Raw genomic sequence first — 8,587 nt, forward strand, 5'->3', positions numbered from 1 at the left:
TTCCCGATGATCAGTAGTGGTGCCTAGTTGGGGATTGATTCAGGGCCTTGTCGCATGTTGGGGGTCTTTTCTATTTTGGCACCGTAGTCGGGCCATAAGTGATTTGTTTGATGGATGTTATTTATGTACTTTGATGTGACGTGGCGAGTGTAAGCCAACTACGTTTCGCCTCTTTATATTAATTATGTACATGGGATGTGTAATGATTTCCCGACTTGCGACATTGATTTCAATGCGGTTATGCCTCTAAGTCGTGCCTCGACACGTGGGAGATATAGCCGCATCGAGGGCGTTACAAGTTGGTATCAGAGCCTTCCCCGACCTTAGGAGCCCCATTGCTTGATCGTTTTTAGCAGCCGAGTTGTGTCTAGAAAAATGTTTTGAGTCATTTAGGAATTATATATCGGAGAGCTTAGGAATTCTTTTTACTTCCCAGTCTCCTCATCGCTCTGGTAAGGCTTCCTGACGTAGAGTTTTGACTCTTCTCTTCTCAAATTTCACTAAATTTTTTTTAGGATCACGCGAGTATTTTGGATTTGTTCTGATGGTTTTGTGATGAGAACATTGTTCTTGGTGCCTCCTGTCTTTAGGGGTTGTGGAAGTGTCCCGGGGAGTTGAGCTCCGAGGTGTTGTCGTCACAATTTTATCGTTGCAATTCTGGTATACTTGAGATATGTGCGCGACATCGAAAAACTCCTTTATGCAGTTCGTTGGTGAGATAACCTCGACGCCACCCAGTACTGGGGCGGGAGTTCGGGAGTATCGACATAACTTGTATAACGTATGCTTTTCGAAGGTTGAGATAGATGGTTTCCGAAGGTTTCTTGGTTATGTGTTGAAGGATGGATACAGCTGGATGTAGGATTTGCTAGCTTGAGTGAGATATTATGCTCCCCTGTATCCCCAACACCTGATTGCATAACCGGAAAAATTTCGGGAATTTCATAGGTGGGAATTCAAGTAGCCTTAGGATATCTTTCCGGCAGATGTATGATATGAAATCGGGGTTCGACGTCTAGTGGTTCGCCTATTCACGGTCGATTTTACAGTGGTCTCGTTGTGTCTTAAAGAGTCCTTGGCTATGCTGACTCGGGGACGCTTCGTATGTCATGTGCACTGCCTTGTACATGATGGTGCTGTACGATCGAGCCCGTGTAGGTCCCACCACGAAAACTTCGGACGAAATTTCTATCATATGTGTGTTCCGGCTTATTCCGCAAGCCAACCCTTGGTTTTATTTCGAGTTGTGGCTTTCGTTTTGCTTTGACGTCATATGTTGATTCCATCCCCCGTTGATGTACCCCTTCTACCTGATTCTTCGTGGCTTCGCAATTTAGGAATATGTGACCACTTCAAGAGAAATGCATTCGTTCATTTTGGTCGGATGTGAAGACTATATGTTGCAATTTTCATTCCGTTGGATTCAGCTTCAATATTTATCTGTCATGTGCTAATGGTGGTCAACCTCTTCAGGATGGCTCCTCCAACGCGCACGACTCCGAATCCTGATCCGCCACCACCTCCACCTCCTCCAGAGGCATGGCAAGCTGTGATGGCCGCAACCAATGCAAACACTCAGCTGATCATGCAAATTCTCCAAGAGCGCAATCAAGGCAGTCAGGGGAATCAAGGCAGCAACCAGAGTCACTTTGCTACACTCAACCAGTTCCTTGCTAATGGGCCAAAGACTTTCAGCAGTTGTGTTGAGGCAACCGATGCTGACGATTGGCTTGTGGATCTGTGTAAGCATTTCGAGTGCAGCAACGTCAGGCCTGAGGACTTTGTGAAGTTCGCTTCCTTCCAACTCAAAGATCAAGCTGCAGAATGGTTCCAGCAATACAAGGATGCCAGAGGTGGACGTGTTATCACTTGGGATGATTTCCGTCGAGATTTCCGAGCTCATCACATTCCGCAGAGCGTGGTTGAAAGCAAGCGTGAGGAATTCCACAATCTGAAGCAAGGCTCTTTGTCTGTCTATGACTACAACAAATTGTTCCAGAAGCTTGCCCGCTCTGCCAAGCAGGATGTTCCTGATGAGAAGAGCATGATCTATCAGTTCAGAGGTGGTCTTCGTGAGGAAATTCAGCTCGCTCTTGTCCTCTTCGAGCCGTTGAGATACGATGAGTTCTACAACATGGCACTTAAGCAAGAGGCTGCTCAGTTGAGGTGTCATGCTTCCAGGAAGCAAGTTAGAGATGTTACTCCTTCTTCCTCTACTCAAGTGGCCAAGCAGCAGAAATTTTGGCTTCCTCCTCCTCCGTTCCGTCAGCCGTATCAGCAGAAGAGCAAAGGTGGCAGTGGTTCTTTCCACCCACCCAACCCAGGCTTTCAGAACAAGTCTTCGTCTCAAGCTCCAAGATCGAGTGCTCCGTATCACCGTCCGCTTTCAGAGGTCACGTGCAACAAGTGCCAACAAAAGGGTCACTATGCCAACAAGTGTTTCAACCAGAGGCGTCTTCCTCCTCCTCCTCCTGTCAGATCGGCAAGTACAGCTGTGGTCAAGCATAACCCCAAGTCCGCCAAGGTCAATTTGATGAATGCAGCTCAGGCAGAGGACTCGTCAGATGTGATCATGGGTAACCTTCCTGTTAACGATGTTCCTGCAAAAGTTCTTTTTGACACGGGTGCATCGCATTGCTTCATCTCGAGACCGTTTACTAATAGGCATGAATTGGTTTCACAAGTTTTGCCTAGTCCTTTAGCAGTTGTCTCTCCCGGCAAGGGCATGCAGGCTAACTCAATCGTTCCGGATGTTTCTATCACTTTGGGTGACTACAAGTTCTTGGCTTCTCCTACGGTTCTCGGTGACTCGGATATTGATCTTATTCTCGGAATGGATTGGCTTTCTAAGCACAAGGCTCAGCTTGATTGTGCAGCCAAGCAGATTCAATTGACTCATTCGTCTGAGGAAGTAATTGTCTTTGCCGCTCGGGATAATACCATCCGTCTGTTTTCTCTCAATGAGAAGGGTGAACTGGATGCTATCTCGCAAATTCCAGTCGTTTGCGAATATCAAGACGTCTTTCCAGAAGAGCTCCCAGGAATGCCTCCGCGCCGGCCAGTTGAATTCGTTATTGAACTTGAGCCTGGCACGGAACCTGTGTGCAAACGCCCTTACAAGCTCGGACCTGAAGAGTTGAAGGAGCTGAAGAAGCAACTCGATGAGCAAGAAAGAATGGGTCTCATCCGGCCTAGTACTTCTCCGTGGGGTTGTGGTGTTCTTTTTGTGAAGAAGAAGGATGGAACGGACCGACTTTGTGTTGATTACCGTCCAATGAACAAGAAGACCATCAAGAACAAATACCACTTCCCAACATCAATGAGCTGTTCGAACAACTCAAAGGTGCTCAAGTATTCTCCAAGCTTGATCACCGTATGGGTTATCACCAGATTCGCATTCGTGAAGAAGATATTCCCAAGACAGCATTCAGAACAAGCTTTGGCTCATATGAATACACTGTCATGTCTTTTGGCCTCGCCAACGCTCCTCCGACGTTCTCTCGCATGATGAATTTCATCTTCAACGCCTACACCAATGACTTCGTTTTGGTCTATCTCGATGACATTCTGGTTTTCTCCAAGAACAAGGAAGATCATGGCACGCACTTGCGTTTGGTTCTCGATAAGCTCAGGGAACATCAGTTCTACGCCAAGTTCTCCAAGTGTGAATTTTGGCTCGATGAGGTTCTTTATCTTGGTCATATCATCTCTGCCAAGGGCATTTCCGTGAATCCCGAGAAGGTTTCCGCAATTGTGAATTGGGAACCTCCTCAGAACGTGAAGCAACTCCGCAGTTTTCTCGGTCTCGCAAGCTATTGCCGAAGATTCGTTGAAAACTTTTCCAAGATCGCGAAGCCTCTCTCAAATCTTCTTCAGAAGCACGTCAAGTATGTTTGGTCTCCGAAGTGTGATATTGCTTTCAACACTTTGAAAGAGAAATTGATCACTGCTCCAGTTCTGACTCCACCTGATGAATCCAAGCCGTACGAGGTCTTTTGTGATGCCTCTCTCCAAGGTCTTGGCGCAGTATTGATGCAAGAGAAGAAAGTTGTTGCTTATACATCTCGCCAGTTGAAGCCTAATGAGAAGAACTACCCCACTCATGATCTCGAGTTGGCGGCAGTTGTGCATGCCCTTTTGACTTGGAGACATCTTCTATTGGGAAGAAAAGTGGACATTTTCACTGATCACAAGAGTCTCAAGTACATCTTCACTCAGCCTAATCTCAACCTAAGGCAAACTCGATGGGTCGAAATGATTCAAGAGTATAATCCGAGTATTGAGTATACGCCAGGCAAGGCCAATGTGATTGCTGACGCTTTGAGCAGAAAGGCCTACTGCAACAGTCTGATTCTCAAGCCTTATCAACCCGAGCTTTGCGAAGCTTTCCGCAAGCTGAATCTGCAAGTTGTTCCTCAAGGTTTCCTCGCCAACCTTCAAGTCTCTCCTACCTTAGAAGACCAGATTCGCCAAGCCCAACTTCTTGATGCTATGGTGAAAAAGGTGAAGATTGGGATTGCCAAGAGTCAGTCCAAGTACAAGTGCTACCGCCTCGATGACAAGGACACTCTCTTCTTCGAGGATCGTATTGTGGTGCCCAAAGGCGAACTTCGTAAAGTGATCATGAACGAGGCTCACAATTCTCTCCTCTCCATCCACCCTGGGAGTACAAAGATGTATCAGGACCTCAAGCAAGCTTATTGGTGGACTCGAATGAAGCGCGAGATCGCTCAATTCGTGAATGAATGTGATGTCTGCAGAAGAGTGAAGGCAGAACACCAAAGGCCAGCTGGTCTCCTCCAACCTCTTGCCATTCCAGAATGGAAGTTTGACCACATTGAAATGGACTTCGTGACTGGGTTTCCAAAGTCCAAGCGTGGCAATGATGCTATATTTGTTGTCATCGACAAGCTCACCAAAGTGGCTCATTTTCTGCCTATCAAAGAGTCGATCACTGCAGCTCAATTGGCGGAACTCTATACCTCTCGCATTTTCTCTCTGCACGGTATTCCTCAAGTGATATCTTCAGACCGTGGCAGCATCTTTACCTCCAAGTTTTGGGATTCTTTTCAGAAGGCCATGGGCACCAACATCCGCTTCAGCACTGCTTTCCATCCTCAAACAAGCGGTCAAGTCGAGCCTGTCAACCAGATTCTCGAAGACATGCTCAGGGCTTGTGTGATCTCTTTCGGCATGAAGTGGGAAGACTGTCTTCCTTATGCTGAATTCTCATACAACAACAGTTTTCAAGCAAGTTCGGGCAAGGCCCCATTTGACATTCTGTATGGCAGGAAGTGCCGTACCCCTCTCAACTGGTCTGAAACCGGCGAACTTCAGCTGCTGGGTAATGAATTAATCACAGAAGCAGAAGAAATGTGCAAAGTCATTCGTGATAACCTCAAAGCAGCCCAATCCCGCCAGAAGAGCTACTATGATAGTAAGCACCGTGATTTGGCTTTCGAGATCGAAGATCATGTTTACCTCCGCGTCTCTCCCATGAAAGGTACTCGTCGCTTTGGTATCAAAGGGAAGCTTGCCCCTAGATACGTGGGACCTTTCAAGATTGTCAGCAAGAGAGGCGACCTCGCCTATCAACTTGAGCTTCCTTCAAACTTTGCAAATGTTCATGATGTGTTCCATGTCTCTCAGCTTCGAAAGTGCTTCAAGACTCCTGACCGCACCGTCAACTTCGAGGACATGGAGCTCCAAGAAGATCTCTCTTATTGTGAGCACCCAGTTGCTATTCTTGAAGAGACTGAACGCAAGACTCGCAACAAGTCAATCAAATTTCTCAAAGTCAAGTGGTCTCACCATTCCGACCGTGAAGCTACCTGGGAACGCGAGGATCACCTCCGTTCTGAGTACCCGGAGTTCTTTCAGTCCTAGATCTCGGGACGAGATCTTTTCGTAGTGGTGGAGTGTTGTAACGCCCCAGATACGGCTTTCCAAATTTGTATCCAACTCTTGCCGTTTCCGGCATTAAGTTATATTTATTTCCTCGGGTTCGGGTTTTGTCTCCGTGTGTTGTTTTCGTTTTCATGCATCTCATATCATGTCATCATGTGCATTGCATTTGCATTCGTGTTCATCTCATGCATTCAAGCATTTTCCCCGTTGTCCGTTTTGCATTCCGGCGCTTCGTTCTCCTCCGGTGGCCTTTCTCTAGCTTTCTTTCGTGTGTGGGGATTAAACATTTCCGGATTGGACCGAGACTTGCCATGCGGCCTTGGTTTACTACCGGTAGACCACCTGTCAAGTTTCGTATCATTTGGACTTCGTTTGATACTCCAACGGTTAACCGAGGGACCGAAAAGGCCTTGTGTGTATTGCAGCCCAACACCCCTCCAATTTGGCCCAAAACCCACCAAACTCTGCTCCATGTCCTAGAGCGTTCGATCACGATCGCGTGGCGAAAACCGCACCTCATTTGGACTCTCCTAGCTCTACTTATGCCTATATATACACCCCCATTCCAAATCTCAGATTTCTCCCCGTCCTCCTCCAAAAAAAAAACCTCCCTGTACCGACGGACACATCCGCCCCCAGCCGGACGCGTTCGCCGCCGCGCTCCTCGCCCAACCCGCGCTCGCCACGTGGCGCCGCCGCCGCCACCGACAGGCCGCGGGGAGCCCGAGGCCCGCGTCGCCCGCGCCCCACCTCCGCCGCCTCCGTCGCCGTGCCCCGCCATCGCCGCCGCCACGTGCCGCCGTCGCCGGCCGGCGCCACCGCGCCAGGCCCCGCCGCCTCCACTCCGCGCCGCCGTGGGACGCCGCCCCCGCGTGGGATGCCGCCCCCGCCGCCCGCCTCCGCCCCGGCTTCTTCTTCTTCAACTCCGGCGCCAAGTCCGGCCAGCTACAGTGCTCCCCGGCGATTCCTCGAACCGCGTGCAGATCGGATCTGGAAATATCTCCTCCTCGGTTGACTTTTCATCCCCGAACCCTAATTTTTATGCTACTGACCGCCCGTACTTTTGCATTCCGTAGCTCCGGTTTTGGGCATATGATATATCAAAATGTTCGCCTCGACGAGTACATCATTTCATTCCATTGCATCATTTTCATTTGAGTTCATCTTGATGCCCAAAATGCTGTTTAGAAGGAGGCTTCGTGAGTTAATTGTCAGATCTGCTAGTTCATCTTAGACTTTTGTCATTTTTGCCATGATTATTGTGTGCATGCTATGCCTATGAGTCCTTCATATGTTTTGTTAAGCATTTTGTCTTCTTTCCAGAGGTGCAACCCATGCATTTTTAGGATTTGTGTGGTGACTTGTGCAAGCTTGCAAAGTGAGGCACCCGGTAAATCTGTTTTCAGGGACTTAGTTGTTTTCACTAAGTCTGGGATATTCTAGTTCATGATGCCATATGTTCAGCTTGTTTCCTAGTGATCCATGCCTCTTTTGAGGATGATCAGTAAGGGACTTTTGATATTCATGTTATGCTCTATCCATCCATGTCTTTTTTTGCAATTATGGAGCACCATAGCTTGAGTCAATCGAGCTCTACTTTTGCTTCGTGGTGAATCTGGGCAGATCGTCAACTCGTTTGCGATTTTGCCGGCGTTGTTGTAGTTGATCCGTGCATGCTATGCCATTGTTCTTGCCATGCCTAGGTTGTATTTTGTGCCTTCTTAATGTATGTATGCTTTCCTTGCCATGGCTTGCACCGTGGTGAGTGCACCGAGCTCGTTTACATGCCTTCGTGAGTTATATTTTCAGCATGGTCTCAGTTTTCACTAAGTCTTGAAAACTGATTGTGTTTAGCTATTGTTCGTTGTGCCCGTTAATATATTTTGTTGAATCCTTTTGGGCCCCAGGTCACTTTGGGACTTTTGTTAAGCTTGTTGAGTAGCTCCATGCCATGTTCTTACTTTTCATGTTCAGGTCATGTATCATGTTGTTTTGCTGCTCCGAAGAGGGCTTCGTGATCTGAAATTTCAGACTAGTGTTAATTTCACTAAGTCTGGAATCTGTTTTGCATTTGCGTTTTTGCCATGCTTGTTTGAACCTCATAATGGATGAATTGGCCGTGGCTCAGTGCTAGTCTTTTGTTAAGCATCTTGTGGGCATCCCTGCCATGTATTTTTTTGTCATGTTTAGTGGCTGTAGCATGTTCATTTCGTTGCATTTAGATGCCTACTTGCTGTAAATCGCAGACCGGTGTCATATCTTAAAACGCTTGCCATTTCCAAACCGTAACTCCGATTCCAATGATCTTTATATCGTTTTCAAGCGATTTCATCCCCTCTATCCAGTGGCACCCTTGGAATTCCAAGTTGAGGCCAGGTTCATGCATTTCCTGTAATATCTTGCATTTTGCATCCCGCATCGCATCCCGCATAGCATATCATCTTTTCATCATATTGCTTGGTCTTGCACGTGGTTGATTATATCCTTGTTGCTTGTTTGTCTTGTTGGATAGAGCCGGGAGACGAGTTCGCTACCGAGGAGCCCGTTGAGTTTGCTTGTGAGGATCCAGTCAACTCTGACAACTGTGCAGGCAAGATGATCATACCCTCGAAATCACTACTATCTTTGCTATGCTAGTTTGCTCGCTCTTGCTATGCCAATGCTACGATGCCTACCTTTT

This window comes from Triticum urartu, chromosome 6, assembly GCF_003073215.2.
Source record: "Triticum urartu cultivar G1812 chromosome 6, Tu2.1, whole genome shotgun sequence".
NCBI lineage: Eukaryota > Viridiplantae > Streptophyta > Magnoliopsida > Poales > Poaceae > Triticum > Triticum urartu.